General features: G+C 41.5%; 1 protein-coding gene across 2 annotated transcripts in view; it reads right to left on the reverse strand.

Moving 5' to 3' along the window:
• The window catches only part of PDP1 (pyruvate dehydrogenase phosphatase catalytic subunit 1), a 69,357-nt gene extending 69,223 nt beyond the window's left edge, over window positions 1–134 (reverse strand). Inside the window, exon 1 of one of the 2 annotated variants that reach the window (XR_013345092.1) lies at window positions 13–105. The gene's annotated coding sequence lies outside the window, so the exon portion shown is untranslated. Of the gene's footprint in view, window positions 1–12 lie in introns of both variants that reach the window. The other variant, XM_077810009.1, reaches the window with a different exon arrangement.
• Between the last annotated feature and the right edge of the window lie 17,538 nt (window positions 135–17,672).

Consider the following 17,672-nt stretch of genomic DNA (forward strand, 5'->3'; position numbering starts at 1 on the left):
GCCTGGACTCACCGGCGGTGCCGCGGAGCGGTCCCAGCGCAGCGGCCCGTCCCCTTCTGCGCTCCCGGCCGTGACCCGGCCAGAGCAGGCGGGGGGGGGCCGGCGCGAAGGGGGCGGGGTGCCCGGAGCTCCGCCCCTTTGAGGCCGGACGCCCGCCGCGTGAGAGCCGGGTCCCGCCCCCTTCAGCCGCCGCCTAACGGGAGAGCGGGTGCCCCTCCCGCAGCCGCCCTAGCGCGGGGCACCGCCCGACCTCTCGGCAAGGGCGAAGCCTCCCCGCACGCTTGCCAGGGCCCCGCAGCGCTGCTAAACCGGGCTGGGGCGCGGCCCTGCAGCAACGTGCCTCCCAACGGGCACAGGCGCAGAGAGCCCGAGCCTCTGGGTTCCCGCCCGCCGGGACCCTCCGAGCCCGCCCGCTCTCCTTCCTCAGCGTGGGGCAAACATAGCCTTGTCGCCCCCTGCTTTCCCCCGGGGGCTCTTGCGGTGCTCCCCCGGCCTGTCGATTTTCTTCTGGCCATTTACTGTACTGTCGATCTGGTTGAAAAACTGAGCTACTCGTAAAGCAGCATAGAATCATAGAATATCAGGGTTGGAAGGGACCTCAGGAGGTCATCTAGTCCAACCCCCTGCTCAAAGCAGGACCAATCCCCAATTTTTGCCCCAGATCCCTAAATGGCCCCCTCAAGGATTGAACTCACAACCCTGGGTTTAGCAGGCCAAAGCTCAAACCACTGAGCTATCCCTCCCCCCCAATGTAACATCTGCCCTGCTGCCCGTCCATGGCCCCTCTTGTATTGTCCTGTTTTTAAATACCACCTTGCTGAAAATCATCAGAAGGTACCGCCTGGGCTGGGAAGCAGACTGGAAAACTAGAGTGTATTGCAAATTAGAGAAAACTCCTCTTCCTTGAATTTGAACGTCTGGTTTATGGACTGGCCTCAGCCTTACTGCTGTACTCTTCGTACATGTGTCTAAACCACTGTGCTCTTCCACGAGCTGCTAACCCACTCGCAACAGTCAGCTAACGTGCAGAAGCTTGGGGGTGGAGGAGGTGGTTGTGTTTTTCCCCTCTTCAAAGATGTTATGTATAAAGAGAAAAAGGGAGAAAAGTCCTTTCCGTCAACTTTCTCCTTCTTTGTACAACATTCCAATTTAATCATCTGTTCAGAATTAAATTTTGAGTTTACAGAATTAGAGATGGCATCTTCTTTTAACAATAGACATGTAAAATTAGGAGGGGCAGACATTAGGAGGATCGCTTCTGGGACTTCTACCAGCCACAAAAAATGGGTGATGTGAATAAGACTGAAAAGTTAAAGCTAAGGAAATGTCTGGCAGTGTCTCTTTGCTTCCTCGTGTAACAGTGTCCACATCGAAAAATCACCATTAAAACTGGCATCTTTGTGTTGTCTCGGGAAACAAAATTATCTTCTCAACCCTGGAAGTTGCTCGTCTTGATGAGATTGAGGGGAAGGTATGGGGAACTTTACTTGAAGCATTACCTTTACTGCAGTTGTTCTTTGAGGGGAAAGGAGGAATACTGTTTGTGAGCATAAATTAATTTTAAAATTACAATACAATTTTCTTGTGGTGTTCACAAAATACTTTTTAGTAGGAAAAAAGTATTAATGCTCACCTTAACATCCCAGCAGAATATTGGAGCCTGCACTATAAAGCTTGGATATTCTGTCTTTTTACTTAGCTTATTCTTGTTTTGTCCTCAGTCAGGACCAGAGACTTAAGTACTTAACATGAGCAAAGCTTTTGTTGACTTGCTCACCTCTATCTCTATACACATACATGGTCTTTTCACTGTCTCCACCCATTCCTATCTTTAGGCTGGCAGAATGCCCACTCACAAGTTATTTGAACCTTTGCTCTGGCATACTCTGGATGCATTTAAATAACTAGCCTGTGCAATGTTGGAAGTAATGTTCTTTTTGCAAATGAAGCACTTCTATGATAAAATTAAAACATTGGCACTACCTGCATTTTTATCCTTCCTTGTATCTGTTAGTATATTAACATTTGTGCAGTGAAAGCAGTAAAAGAAATGACAGGTTGTGCTACTTAAGTCCCTTTGAGATGTCAGAATGGATGTACTTAGAAACTACTGCTCACTAACACTTTGTGTGAAGGTCAAATAGTAGAGTATAATGGAACAATCCTTTAAAATGCTGCAATAGTCCAAAACATTACAGTTTAAAATAGTAATATTGTGTAATTGTGGCATAGTATCTATGTAGGAATTTATGCCATGTCCATCACTGTGGTATTATTGGATTGTATGGTTTTTAAAGCACATTTACTGATCAACAGGATAACCATTAAGGTGAAGGTGATTATAGGAAACATGCATAACCTAGCTATGTCTGACAAACACCTCTGTACATGAAGGATTTCATCAAAGAGCATAGAAGATTAATCATTTATATTATTTCTTTGTAGCACATAGATAAAAGTAGATTAGCAAAGTGTGCTATGACTATGACTTATCGGAGCTGATAAGTAGTATATAGGCAGGCACAATGAAGACATTAATTTCCCCCCACCAATGTGTGAAAAGATGAAAGAATGGAGTCAGACTGCATCTGAGTGTACTTGATTGATGATAACTACTTCTTTATGGGCATACAGAAATGGGTTAGTATAAAATCACCATTGATCTCATTCTATACATGGATGGAAGCATGAATTTTGGTCATGTAATGCCCAGCGGGCATTAGTTACTGAATAGTTTATCGCTGCTAGGGCAGTTCAGACAGCCAGTATCTGATAAATCCTTTGAGATACAAGAAGCATCCAAAAATCATGGCTGGTAGTCACAGAGCAACATTGCAGCAGCAGTGGTCCAGTTGTCATTCTAAAATGTTCAAGGTAGGAGCCACCATCATGTTAGAGGTAGAAATGGGCCAAAATAAGTGTTACTGTATTTTAGTATGTTACTAAATCTCCAAGTCCATTCCACTACAAATAGGAATATGAGAGGGGCAGAGTCTTGCCCAGTTCACCGTGACAAGGTAGTTTGCTTCTGGCTGTAAAATTGTCCCAACAGCACAGATGAGGTTAAAAAGAGCCTTTGGGCCCAGCTAGCCCCTCCCTATTATACCAGCAGCAAATGCCAGGCCTGGAGGAGAGAGAAAAGACCAGAGCCTGGCTCAGTTTGTGGCTGACTGGTGAAGAGGCAGAATCTAGCTGCTTCTCTACCTGAAGGAAGGCTCACTAGCCTGCCAGCAGAGGCAGCCACTAGGAACCAAGCATTATCTTTCTAGCCAAAAGAGACAGAGAAAGAGACCTAGAAGCGTGGAGATCTTGTGGGGGTAATGACCCACCAAATTTATGGCTCTCCCACCTAGAGGAACCTGGAATCACAGCAGGATTCTGCCTAGGGTGCAAAAGGGGCCACTCCTAGAGACATGCCAGGAACTTGGACTATAGGGGCCATGCTGCAAACTGAAGGGGCAACAGTAGGAAGTAGCCCAGGGCAGTGAACATAGACTCCCTGCTGGGAGCTCCCCAACTCAGGAGTTGATTTACACAGTGCCCTGAGCTGGGGCCCAGTGGAGTAGGAACGCCTGGATTCTCCGACCCCTTGCTTTAAAGACTGAAGCACCTTGAGCACAGAAGTAGGTGGCAGGAAGTCAAGCACTCCAACCACTAGGCCAACTGGCCCTTCAAGCCCCCTATTACAGAGGTACATAATCAGCCCTTTCTAGCCACGTGGTAGTTGAAGTCTGGTGGTGCCATTTGGGCTCATCAAAAACTGAAGGACTTGATGTTGAGAGGTCCTGGCTCAAATTTCTTTGCCATTCTCCCTCCTCTTTTGTAAATAAGTAATATACAGAAGCAGGGGCAAGCTGCCAGTTGAATGACTTGTGTCATACAGGAGATCAGATTAGCTAATCAGTCATCTTGAACTCTATGAATTAGCTGAACTGTTATTAATTAATTGTCAGTTTGGGGAATGTGGAGCTCTTGCAGCCTTGGACTTAGTCAAAGCCAAAATAACGATTAGCTGGGAGTACAGAGTGAGATTCTCTTCCTGACAATTGTACTTCAAATTTGAGAGTTATAGGCCTTGAGAAATTATTTGAAATGGGTTCTTGTCTCCACCTCTGAAGAAAATGATGCTCCATAGTCTGCTCAGGAAAGATGAAATACAAAATAAGAGATCATCATATGTAGCACTTTTACTCTTCAAAATATTTTACAACCATTAATTCTCTTTTTCATAATGCCCTGTGAAGTAGCAAGATCAGTATTAACTAGAGCTGATCAGGAAATTGTTGATTTTTTTTTTTCAGAAAATGCCACTTCCCAAGAAAAGTTTCAAGTTTGATGAAGGTTTTTCAGGTCCAGAATGGAATTTCTGGTCAAAGTTAGAGAGGGAGAGAATGCCACCCCCAAATACCCAAAAGATCAGTGGTTAGGGAACTCACCTGGTATGTGTGAGACCCAGGTGAAAGGTCCTGCTGTGCTCAATTCAGAGCTAGGACTTTAGCTTGAGTCTCTCACATCCTATGTGAGTACCTAACCACCTTCAGCCTTTTGTTCTTTTTTTAATCTCTCATATTGAAGCCATTCCACTGTGTATAAATAATTAAATATACATTGGGCCAGAGAGAGACTGACTCACTCTAGAGCACTGACTCAGGCAGAACAGGAACTTGAATATCAGTCCCCTACCTGCCAGTTGATTGCCCTACCCCCTGCACTATTGGCTATTCTGGGACAGGAGCTCACTTACTCATATTTTCATGAAAAGTTTCAAAGTCTCATTTTCACTCTGCATCGGAGCAAACAAACTTTTAAACCTCAGCTTATTTGTGCATGAAACAGAATTCATGTTTTATGGCCAGCCAGAAATGGGTGGGGAAGTTAAGTCACTCCACCCTCTTCCTCATTCAAGGCCAAGGTGGAAACTAGCATGACAGCTGTCAGAGAAGCGACGAGTCTCTGGCTCCCACTGTTGTGCTCAAACTACATATCTCGCTGAGAGCAAGACAGTAAATGTCCAGATAGCAGTGCAGGCAAAGTGTGATGCAGACTGGAAAAAGTTTGATAGTTAAGCTAGCAAGAGATAGAAAAGGATTTGGCCATAACAGTCTAATATAAATTCTACAAACAATAGATAAACTGTGGCCTTCAAATTCATGCTAGTTTATTGGCTTGCCAAGAATTAAGTTTCTCTATCTGAATGGAATGTTAAATTTTCCCTCTCCCCTATATTCTGGCTGACCAAAACTTTTTGTTCTCTTTGAGCAATGCTCATTTTTGTAGGAAAGGTACCAAAGAATAAAGATATGTTTTTCCATGATTGGTTAACATTTGATGTCACTTGCTGCTGGGGATGCAAGTTCCCAACACTTCTTATTACTTAAGACATGGAGCGTCTAGCTGTTTCTCTGGATGAATGGTTTATCATCCAAGTATACTGAAATCCATCAGTTTCTTTCTATTGTGTCTGCAGCCAACAGTGGATTGATTCTACAGTGAAGAATTAAGGGCAGCGATGCATTATTACAGCAGTCAGAGTGTTTCAGTATTCAGCCCTGAAGCCTCTGATACAGATTTCCAGAAGAACGTTAGTGTAGCTCTTCAACTCACGTTTTCAGTCAGGCATTTGTAATAAACTTCTGGTTTAAATATTCACATAATTTTACTGAAAGTAAGTTCAGGAACATTGAGCGATACTTCAATTGGTTTTGCATCCCCTGCCTACTTAATATTGTTGCAATATCCATCTTTGCATAGTATAAGAGGCACAGTGATTTAAAAAAAGCCAACTTGCTCCTATAGCTTCCATGCCAAAAAGCAGAACAATCTACTACAAAATCTATCTCAAAGTTCTGTGCACAAACTGAACGTTTCTACTTCGCAGGCCGTCATAACAACTGACACCCCAAAAATGTTCCTATGCAGAGGATCCATAAAATATTTTGGGGGGAGTGGGAATGGATGTGTGTGTGTGGCCTGAGGAAGTATGGGAGAACAGGGCAAAGCTAAATACTTTGGCTACTATTCTGGAAAAATAATGTATAAAGATGTAGTAGCACCTCTATATAGCATATTAAATAATATATGCAACCGTGCAGCTAGGGCTGAGAGTCTTGCTCAGATAATTTTCCTGGCTTTGGATGGGGAGGAGGGCTCTTTGGCTGCTGCATTTTTTTTTTAAAGTTGACAGATATATCGTATCTATGGGTAGAGTTTGTCCCATTGCCTTTTATACAATATAATCTTTCAAAAAAAGTAACTAAATTTGCAATTACTACTAGCTACTATCCAAAAGAGCTTGATAGGCTCCAAAGGGGGGATTTTTTTGCATTTTTCCTAAAGAAGATTAATAGTATGCTTAGTAATAGACAAAATATGTTGTTTTTATATAATCCTCCTAAGACTATGAAAAGCATCCAATATTTAATAATTGTAACAGAGACCCCTTGATAGTTCACCACTTTGTGTCAGCAGCTCATCTGGCCTCTCATACTCACTACAGCTAACACACTTGTTATAGTCTGTATCTAAAAGGTATCGTGTAAGATATAACTGGAAAATTAATAATTCACCGATCATTAGTATTCCCATGTGATGTATGTATGGGTTATGTACAAAGAGTTATGGATAGGTGCTAGACTTATATTTTAGAATGTGTTTGGCAAGCAATTCATAAACCCACTCTGCCCTAGACAATGGAATGTATTTGCTTGGCTGACTAGCTCGGTTGTCAGGCAGAGACAATGAAGGCATATTTACATAAAATGGAAACAAAGCCATCAACCTTGTGAGTGGGAGAGAAAGCCTCAACTATAAAGATGGGGTCTGAACCTCAAAGGATAAATAATTGAATTGATTGTATACAATATTACTGTATTATAACAGTGTATCATGTAAAGTCTTTTATGAAAGCTAATGACACTAATGGTGATTAATATAATTGTAAAATATATGTATTAACACTATATGAGGAATTATGGATACTCACTGAAATTATATTTTAAAGTCTGCCACCAAACAAAGGGAGAAAAAGGTTCTCTCCCAGACAATATAAATTAAGTATTATGGAATCAAAACAATGGAAGCCCTATTCACATATGAATCAGCATTGAGATGGGAAATCCACAGGAAGGGAAGAACAGCATGAGGTCACTCTGCCTCTTGAAACTCGGTCAATGAACTCAGAGATATGAGGGACACAAAGATTTTGGTTATCGTTCACCTAGGAAGACGAGGGAAACCAGCACCTTGTACTGTTATGGAAGGTCCTGACTTTGACAAAGTCATCCCTGGCTGGAAAGAAGAACGATTGGTAAGAAATCTACCTTGAACAAAGATTATAACTTGTTGAGTTAGTTCTTAGACAATAGAAAGCATATTTTATTTTTATTTGCTTGTATTTTTACTTTTATTTGCATTTTTGTCTTTATCTCTTGTACTTAAACTCCTTTAAAGCCCCCCTCTTTTTGATTAAATAGACTTGTTTTACTTTTCATCTAAACCCAACCCAGTGTTGTATTTAAATTTAAGCAATTGTTAATTCTAGTTGAAGTAATAAGCTGTGCGTTGGTCTCTTGTAACTTTAGTGCCCTTGTGGCCTAGATGGAGTCTGCTCTGCAGGTAGCTCTGGCCAAGAAAAGGTGAACACAGGAATGCAGCAGTGAAAGTCCCTTTCACCCCAGGGGCACCTGTTCCAAATCCCCCAGAATGAACACACACACACACACACACACACACAGAATACAATGAATATAGGAAAAGGAAATATTTATTTAGCAGGGGAAAGATAGGGAGAGCGGTAAAACAGGATTGCATTCAACACAAGGCCCCACAGGCCCAATAAGGGAGGATTTCAGGGCAGGTTGTGACACAACCTGGCTGAACCCCAAAACATCACAATCATTATCTTGTTATTTTAAAAATTGGATGGCTCAAGAGATTGGTAATTGGACATAAACTTTCATTTCTACTCCAGATCATTGTAATCAAGAGTTGTTACCATCTGGAAGATTGTTTGGTGGCCTGTGTGGAATGGTTTGTTGGTATTAGTTCAGTTCCCTGTGGACAAGTATATGTATTACAGAAACCACAACCATAATCAGTACCACTATGGACTTGCAGCAAAGGCAATCTAAGGAATGAGGGCCAGAACATGCCTGGCTCTTATATCAGTCCACAAGGAGAAGAGATGAAGAAGCTACCCCAAAGTGGGAAAGGAAGAGGTGGCCAGAACCCCTCATCCTTGCACTGGCCCAGAGAGCAGGATCAGTGCAGCTCAGTAGAATAACCTGTACTTAATGAAAAGGGATAGCAGTGGATGTCCTTTTGCCCCCATGCACTGGGGAGTTCAAGAAAGAATTCTTCTCCCCCAAAATGTGTGTGGCTGCAATCCAGGGCTGTTTCTAAATGGGACAACTAAGGCCTAAATGAGCATGGGGACTGAAATATCCACTCCCTGCTAGAACTGGTGTCACAGGTCAGGGTAGAGGCACATTGGTGGGCATAATGAGGAGGCTCACATTACTGCTGCACTTCCATCTGTTCTGTAAATAAAGGATTTCAGCGTTCAGGGGCTGAGCACTTTCAACTTCCACTGAGTTGAATGTTAGGTGAGGGCATTCAGCACCTTGCAGGACTGGGGCTCTGGGACTCACCAGTAAAATGCTATCTGAGCCTTTTCTAATAGTATGATTTTGCAGTTCTTACTGAAATTACCAATACAGTTTCACTTCGCAAAGCCTCCCAGTTCATTTTGACCAGCTTCCTGGTTCATGCAGTCCAAATCCCTTCTCTTTCCTGCTTCAAAACAATTCAAAAAATTGAATTATATTCAATATTGAATTGAATATATGTTCAGTGAAGCATTATGGTCAGATACCCACTCTGTTTTCTATTGTATTGCACTGCATTATACCCACTCATGCCTTTAGTCTGTTAGCTTAGAGCTAGGGACTTTATTATTCATTTGGTACATTTAAGATGGTATATATAGTTGATAATTTTGAATCCCATCAGAGTGATGATAGAATAGAGTGACCAGATGTCTCGATTTTATAGGGACAGTCCCGATTTTTGGGTCTTTTTCTTATATAGGCTCCTATTACCCCCCACCCCCTACCCCTATTTTTCACATTTTCTGTCCAGTTACCCTATGATAGAAATGTGTTCGGCTAGCACGCTAACTTGCTGACATTAGCATGAACAAAAACTTTGTTTAAAAAGGGATTAAGGGTAAATGTGACATCCCACCATTGTAAACTCTACAAAGCAAGTAAATAAGTTCAAGTTATGGGAGCACCTCTTAACTATACCCTAATGCCAAACAGCCTGCTTCCACTAACAGTTACAGACTCCAGACTGTCACCCAGAACTTTCTGTCTTCAGCTGATAAAGAAATAGCCACATTCATTTCTTTCATAGTATAATGCAAAATCTTAATTAAAAGCTTAACAACACTCATCAAATATCCAGGGTTGACATATGGGCAATAGTTAAGTGTGCTGTGCATTATGTATTTGTGGAGGAAGCTTGAGGGTGGGAGTAGGTGGACTAGAATGCACAATATTTAGCCAGTGTTCAGCCAGTGCAGTTGCCTCTGTGGAACCAAGCAGCCGTGAGTATAGGCCACCAGTACTGGGGAAGCAATTGGTACCACCTCTCAGCTAAGTACTGTCCAGTGCTTTTTTCTTAGCATGGAGGTCTACTTCTGAGTTGAAGATGCTTATGGAGATAGAGTTCAGAGTGGTTGCCATGTTAGTCTGTATCAGCAAAAAGAACGAGGAGTCCTTGTGGCACCTTAGAGACTAACAAATTTATTTGAGCATAAGCTTTTGTGGGCTAAAACCCACTTCATTGGATGCATGCAGTGGAAAATACAGTAGGAAGATATATATATATATACACACAGAGAACATGAAAAAATGGGTGTTGCATACACACTATAATGAGAGTGATCAATTAAGGTGAGCTAGAGGATAGCCCAGAAATTCAGATTTGGAGCCAGGCTTCGATTCTGAACCACTGCCTCAGAATTCAAAGTTCTTAGGAGCTGAGGTTTTAGTCTAGGTCCCATCTGCTCTTATAACAATGGAGATTAGAATATTTACTTGACAAAAGTGGTCTGTCACCCACTCCTGTTTATTTCAGTGGGAGTAGACAGATAGTTTAGACTCAAGATATATGACTGCTATGGAAATAACACTAGACAAAATCTAAAAGGATTTTTATAGGAGTTCCTAATTTAAAACCTACACACAACAGCCCTGTGCCCCCACCCCTTTCTTTTTTTAGAAACTTCTTTGATATTAACAGCTTGATGAGTTAGCTATAATGTTTTCCTTCTTAGTTAATAAGTAGAGCTATTATCTTATGTAAACCCCTTTCACATAAATATTTACTCTTTGCTTTAGACTTTGTCTATTTAGTTTATATGAATATTTAAAAAAAAATCAAATGAAAGTTAGTTGTTGTGCCCCTTGCCCCTAACTTCTGCGTACTTGTCTGGCTCACTGTCCTTGAAGTATGCTGGAATTATTCAGACTACAGATCCATCTCTGTAACATGCTTTTGGAACATTGTCAAGCTCTTTTTGAATTGACAGTATGTTATATAATCGGTGTTTTATTTTTCTTTTGCTTTTGATCATTTTGAGGTATGCTGACTTCTTAAATTTTGGCAGCCTTTAGCGCTTATGTGAGGCTCTTTTTTGCACTGTTGTAGAAGTTGGTGAGCTGCAAAGGTCATGGGAATGAGTTATTTAAAAACTGACACATGCTGGGTGCCAGCCAGTATAATATAGATAGACGCTTGAGGGGGCATTTTATGGTTTAAATTTCAGCTTTGGCTATTATTGACTAATCAGACTTTGTCAGAAAAAGTTTTTTAACATAAGTATTCCTCATATTTCTCATATGTGTATTTACATGGCTATAACATTAATGGTACTTTAAAATACCAAATATATTAGAATCATAGAATCATAGAATATCAGGGTTGGAAGGGACCTCAGGAGGTCATCTAGTCCAACCCCCTGCTCAAAAGCAGGACCCATCCCCAATTAAATCATCCCAGCCAGGGCTTTGTCAAGCCTGACCTTAAAAACTTCTAAGGAAGGAGATTCCACCACCTCCCTAGGCAACGCATTCCAGTGTTTCACCACCCTCCTAGTGAAAAAGTTTTTCCTAATATCCAACCTAAACCTCCCCCATAGCAACTTGAGACTACTACTCCTTGTCCTGTCCTCTTCCACCACTGAGAATAGTCTAGAACCATCCTCTCTGGAACCACCTCTCAGGTAGTTGAAAGCAGCTATCAAATCCCCCCTCATTCTTCTCTTCCGCAGACTAAACAATCCCAGTTCCCTCAGCCTCTCCTCATAAGTCATGTGTTCCAGACCCCTAATCATTTTTGTTGCCCTTTGCTGGACTCTTTCCAATTTATCCAAATCCTTCTTGTAGTGTGGGGCCCAAAACTGGACACAGTACTCCAGATGAGGCCTCACCAATGTCGAATAGAGGGGGACGATCACGTCCCTCGATCTGCTCGCTATGCCCCTACTTATACATCCCAAAATGCCATTGGCCTTCTTGGCAACAAGGGCACACTGCTGACTCATATCCAGCTTCTCGTCCACTGTCACCCCTAGGTCCTTTTCCACAGAACTGCTGCCTAGCCATTCGGTCCCTATCTGTAGCTGTGCATTGGGTTCTTCCGTCCTAAGTGCAGGACCCTGCACTTATCCTTATTGAACCTCATCAGATTTCTTTTGGCCCAATCCTCCAATTTGTCTAGGTCCCTCTGTATCCTATCCCTGCCCTCCAGGGTGTCTACCACTCCTCCCAGTTTAGTATCATCCGCAAATTTGCTGAGAGTGCAATCCACACCATCCTCCAGATCATTTATGAAGATATTGAACGAAACCGGCCCCAGGACCGACCCCTGGGGCACTCCACTTGACACCGGCTGCCAACTAGACATGGAGCCATTGATCACTACCCGTTGAGCCCGACAATCTAGCCAACTTTCTACCCACCTTATAGTGCATTCATCCAGCCCATACTTCTTTAACTTGCTGACAAGAATACTGTGGGAGACCGTGTCAAAAGCTTTGCTAAAGTCAAGATACAATACATCCACTGCTTTCCCTTCATCCACAGAACCAGTAATCTCATCATAGAAGGCGATTCGATTAGTCAGGCATGACCTTCCCTTGGTGAATCCATGCTGACTGTTCCTGATCACTTTCCTCTCATGTAAGTGCTTCAGGATTGATTCCTTGAGGACCTGCTCCATGAACAAGCACCACCATCATAGCCACATTTTAAATAATCATTTATCTTTGATATTTACTGCAGTTCATCACTTCAACCTTTGTTTTTTCCTTTTTATCTTTCAAAGGCAAATGCTAGATTAATTTCATAACCTACAGTTTATCAAAACACTTGTTCTAAGCACTGTGTTCCATCAAACCAACAACAGTGGGCCACATTCATCCTTCAGTATCTCACTGGAGCTTCCACAGTGAGTCTGACACAATGATATTAACACCATTCAAACAAGAAATATGAAAACGGATAAACTTGGAGGTGCTAAGTGAACTTTTCCTCATCCTCTATGGTGAATATATTTAGACAGATACTGAACTATCTGGAAATAATTTGGTTTGCAAAATCCAGCATCTGCTACTTTGCTGGTAATCTTTATCTCCAGTTTCATGTAGCAAAATGTTAGTAATCTTCATGTGATTGCATCTACCCTTAGCAGAAATAAGATAATAAGGGTGCTTGCATCTGGGAGTATGAATAAAAATGATTTAATCAAATCCATTGAGGATTTATAAAGAACAAACCCCATGATTTTCCTTTCCTTTTCCATTGTAGTTAAATGCATTCACAGATTTAACATATATGATTAAAATATTGCATGTATTTTACATATCAAAATGATAAAGAGACACCTTACATAGAATCCAAATGGTAATACATGGGATACATATGTAGTTACTTGAACATATTATTAACGAAAACTATGTGCCTGCACCGGCAACATTCTTTTTCTTAAGATACAGAAGCTTAAGGAAAAGAAATGAAAAGAAAGCAGTAAAGAGAAAGTGTCTCCCTCCTACTCCAGTACAGCAGTTTCCCTCTCACCTTACTAGAGGTCAAGCAACTGGAACACAACATGTACTGCAGACAGATCAGCCCTGGCACGCATACAGCACAGCTGTGTATCTAAAGCTGTATGCCAGATACAGGCTTGCATTTTCTAGTGCTTGCTAGTTGTTAGATCGTTGAGGACATCAGGATCACCATAGACATTTCAGGGAAGGACAAACGTGCCCAAAAGATGCAATTATAATAAACCATGCTCCCTGAAGCTTTAACTTGCACATATGCTGAGGTGCAGTAAGCATAGAAGCTTGTTGTACGATAGCGATATGAAAACAGGTGTGATGTGATGTGAAACGATAGCAGTGATGTTAAACAGACAGTTCTCAATGCTATCAACACACATTACACACTTTCAAACAAAAAGGGGTTTCTTGCATTTGTTTTTCTTATGGATTTAAATGAAAAGCAAATGAATCCCTTGAATAACTAGAATTGTGTTTCTTCTCATTAACTTTTTATTTGAAGCCCATTGTCTTTTTGGAGTTACTGTAGCGAGCTGGAACTGATGCTTGGAGCAGAAAGCTTTGCTCATCCAGAGCCAAATCCTGGCTCCCTGTGCAAAGCAGGTACATAGGTCCCATGTAAGTGTAGGCAGAAAAAGTCTTTTCTCCACCCCAACCTGATAGCAGTAGTGGAGCAGCAGCACAGCCATTTATGGCTGTTACTACATCCCAGGGGCTGTGGTAAAGTCCAGTATCCTTCAACTACATGTAGTTTTGGCTAGTAAATCTACAGTCATCCTCCCTGACCCACTTCCAAACTCTCTGTGCTGTGGTGAAGCAATGCAATGCTCCAATGCACACACACAGGGCACAGTCCCCCTGCCTAGACTGTGCCTGAAGGGACAAGACTTGCTCAGAAAGCTTGTATCTGTAATATTTACTACAGGCAAGGCTATCTGAACCTTCCACTAAAGCCAGCTACATCAACCAAAAGGGGAAAGAGTTTACAAATATTTTAATTAAAATAATTTTTTCTCTCCCCTCTTTTTCTTTATCTTCCCTCAGCTACTGATGTCCAGATAGTAAAGACATTCTCACCAGTAGAGACAACCCTACCAAAACCAAATCATTGTGTAACAAAACCATACCTGATTAATTTATAAATACCTTCTCCCCCATTCCATTTTAATAGGGTTCTCTCAGCTTAAGTTGTGTTTTGAGTCTTTTCTAGCTACACCACACAGGGGATGTGGCCTTATCTTAAAGTCAGACACAAACTGAAATGCCTCCCTGAAGAGCCAGGGATTTGTGAGATCCCATGTTATAGACCAGCAGGCAGAACAAATTGACCTAGAAGCAGATAGTACACAAGTAGTTAAACCAGGGGCTCTCACAGTAGTTGACAGGTATTTTATTGCTCATTATGATCCCCAAAGTGTCACAGGCTGCCCATAACAAAATAGCAAAAGAACACTTCATTAGCCCTAGCCTCCAATTTTGTGTACTCAGGTCCATGAAAATATTCTTGTCACAAAGGCAGAAAACAAGAATGAGACATAAAACAGAGCAGAATGACAGATATGGGAGAGGAAGGTCAGCATGATCTTTGTTGCATTCTGAAAGAAACGAGCAAGGGAAGTAATCATCTCACCCATCAGACCAAAACGCTCTGTACTTGGTCGTTGGGAACTCGAGAGGAAGATGTGGAATCTCCTGGGGGTTGGGCAGAGTTTAGGATATTACAGCCAGTCGGAGGTGGACTAAGATTTATTGGTGCCCAGAGAACAAAGAACATTTGGGCCCCCCACGCTCCCCTCGCCATAGGGCCCCGCCCCTCGCCCCCAGCCAGAAGCTGAAGCTGGGCCGTGACAAGAGCCACCCAGAGAGTGCAGACTGCTTTGGGGAACTCTGGACCTTCCACCTACCCTGGGTGGGGGCCCAGGATGCCTGAGAGCAGCCCCAGGCCCATGTCCCTGCCCCTCCGGGCTACTCTCAGGACCCTGCCCAGGGTAGGTGGAGGGTCTGGGGCTCCCCACAGCAGCCCAGGCTCCCTGTGCGGCTTTTATAAAGGCCTGGCTCCAGCTTTCACCCTGGCCAAGGGGTGGGGCCTCAGAGGGAAGAGGAGAAACAGGGGGGCAAGGCCACAGTTCTGGAGCCGGTGGCCCCACCTTCTAAACAGGTTCTGGTGCTTCTGGAGGCCTCTAAATTGATCAGGGCCCCTAGGCGTGGGCCCCATGGGCCCATGCATTAATCCTCCCCTGCATCCAGTCCTTTAATCAAGCTATTCTTGTACAGAGGAACGCTGGGAGTTGCTTACATGAAGACAACTCCATTTAAGCCAATGGGGATGCATGAGCTACAGTGAGAGCAGATTTTGGGCTCAGTATCACAATCTCATGTTATACACCCAAAGAAAATCATAGCATTTTACCCCGTGACTAGTATTTCTTAATTTAATTCCTAATTTCACATTTTAACTCTCCTTTGCCTCTCACTCTGAAATTTTACTTACTTAATATTCTGCCTTTAACTGTCTGACTATATGTCCTTGCAGTCAATGTGAACAAGGAAGGTAATGTTAATGTCAAATGGCTTCTGAAAATATAAAAAACACATAAAGTTTCATTTAAAATAGTTTATAATCTTTGGAACGTCTGTAGGGTAACATTATATGCGATTTATTCTTGTCTAGTTAAGGTCGGTAGCTTTTTATACAGACTGTTAAATACAGTGAATGGTTACCATAGTTACAGCTGAATTTGAAAATTAACTTTATTTTATTATAATTCCAGCCTCTTACTGCAATTCTTCTTGCTCTGGTACAGTTAAAAATATGTATCTACGTAATTAACCCTGATAGTCAAGATTTCTCTCTCATTCATTTAAAATTGCATTTGGCAAGATAATGGCTTAGAGGCATTTTTAGGTCAGGAAATGCAAGAAGGTAGCTGCCAACTACTGTGAGCTAGCTGTAGTGCAATATATTGTATTCCTGTTTTTCTGGTTTAAATTGGGTAGCTTAATATGTCATAAATATATATATATATATATATATATATATATATACATACATACCATAAAATAAATAGATTAAGATGCACATTTTCCAGATTTATTTTAATAAATATGTATTGACTTTATGGAATTGCATTATATTAGCATTTATTTTCACTGAGGATCTGATCCAAAGCCCATTGAAGTTAACGGGAGATTCTTTCCACTGATTTCAGTGAGATTTGGATCAGGCCCTAAAATGGAATGTAGCAAGAAATAACAGTGTATGACTTTATATAATATATACAGCTAAACAAATTCCTATTACTTTGGATGGAAAAATAACATTCATATCCTCATCTCAAAATGACATCTCCATGAACTTTTCCATAGTTGTGAATAATTGATAATAATCCAGGATCACATGTCATAATGAAAATAGATTGAGCCACCAGTGATAATGTTCAGGGCTTTTAGTATATCCAGATCTACCCCTTAATTCATGAGGAAACGGAATCCTAATCCATGGCCACATAAGAAATAGCAATCATTAGTCAACTTCCTCCATGTGGCCTAGAGATTAGAAGCTTTGACCTTAGGCTGCAGAAACACAGGTAGCTACTTGGTGCATTAAAGAATTTTGCTCCATGAGTGAGAACAAACAATAACAGCTGTAATACATACCATCCAATAGAGGGCTGTGGGACACAATGCGGAAGCCAGTGCATTGCACTGGGAGGGCATATAAGATTTTTCCTCTCTTTGTAAATGTTTTCCTTGGATTTTTCTGATGCAAAAGGATTGCACAGATTACATTAGAATACTGATCAACTGACCACTTGGCACAAACCCACATAAAGTAACACTAGCAAATACAGTTGTTAACTTTGAAGGCTCCCAAAAGTATGGATTTATATTGTTACACACGGTACTGGTATAACATTAAGAAACCCTACAACTATCATACTTTAAATATTAAAATTAAGCTTTAAAAGTAAAAAATATAAATGAGTAATAAAGGACTCTGAGAATATTAACTACATTAAATACATATTTAATTAACTTGCAACACATGTACTGTGATGGCATATGCTTCACAGCAAAATAGAAATGCCATTGTTCAACGATCCCTATTCTAGGCTTCTTTCCAACCTGAGACTGAGTCATCTGATGAGTCATGTAAGTAAAATGCGCAGAAATTCTGCAACAGAGGAAAAGCACATTTCCCCAATTACTCATAAGTAAAATATTTTTGGAGCAGAGCCTGGTGTGTGTTAGGAATATGAAGGGTGTTTCTATTTAAAAAATAAAAGGATCAATCATTGCTTCAGTTGCCATTGAATTCTTTGAAAAAACATGCAGCCTAGATTTGCTTTTTAAATCACTTTTCATGGCTCTGTATGAAACAGAGTACAATACTGTCAATTTCAGGATCAAATAGAAACTGACTGTTTACTCATTCATCTCTGCATCATATTTAAAATCTAGAGCCCAAGGACAAATTCAACCTGCACACTTGTCTGAAACGTGGGCTGTAGAAAGCTTATGGGTTTTAGAATCTTGAAGATGTACT

The sequence above is a fragment of the Eretmochelys imbricata genome, chromosome 2, assembly GCF_965152235.1.
Source record: "Eretmochelys imbricata isolate rEreImb1 chromosome 2, rEreImb1.hap1, whole genome shotgun sequence".
Lineage (NCBI taxonomy): Eukaryota > Metazoa > Chordata > Testudines > Cheloniidae > Eretmochelys > Eretmochelys imbricata.